This window comes from Etheostoma spectabile, chromosome 13 (genome assembly GCF_008692095.1).
Source record: "Etheostoma spectabile isolate EspeVRDwgs_2016 chromosome 13, UIUC_Espe_1.0, whole genome shotgun sequence".
In the NCBI taxonomy this organism is placed as follows: Eukaryota; Metazoa; Chordata; class Actinopteri; order Perciformes; family Percidae; genus Etheostoma; species Etheostoma spectabile.
This window is the reverse complement of record NC_045745.1, coordinates 1914121-1914432: the sequence shown is the minus strand read 5'-3', so window position 1 is coordinate 1914432 and position 312 is coordinate 1914121. Positions and strand designations below refer to the sequence as shown.

The following is a 312-nucleotide window of genomic DNA, read 5'->3' as shown; positions in this document are numbered from 1 at the left end:
GCTGGTGAGGCAAACAAACTCACAAGGCAACGGCATGACAGGCAGAAGGATCTGACAAAGGACAAAGAAAAACACAGGGGTTAAATACAAGAGGTAACGAGGTAATGGGGAACAGGTGAGACATCAGGTGAAGCACATCAGGGCGGGGCTGGACAATCAGACAAGCCAACGTAAAGCTAGACAAGACCAGACAAAACAGGAAACATACTACCACAATAAAACAGGAGAAAGAACAAACAGACACACAGGGACACAAGACAGAAGTAAACACCACAAGACCAAGGAGAAAACAAAGACAAAAACACAAGGAGG

The 312-nt window shown here is 45.5% G+C and overlaps 1 protein-coding gene across 1 annotated transcript in view; it reads left to right on the top strand.

Annotated features, from left to right (window-relative positions):
* opcml (opioid binding protein/cell adhesion molecule-like) overlaps positions 1-312 on the top strand; it is a 408666-nt gene that overhangs the window by 177941 nt on the left and 230413 nt on the right. The gene's annotated exons all lie outside the window — the stretch shown is intronic.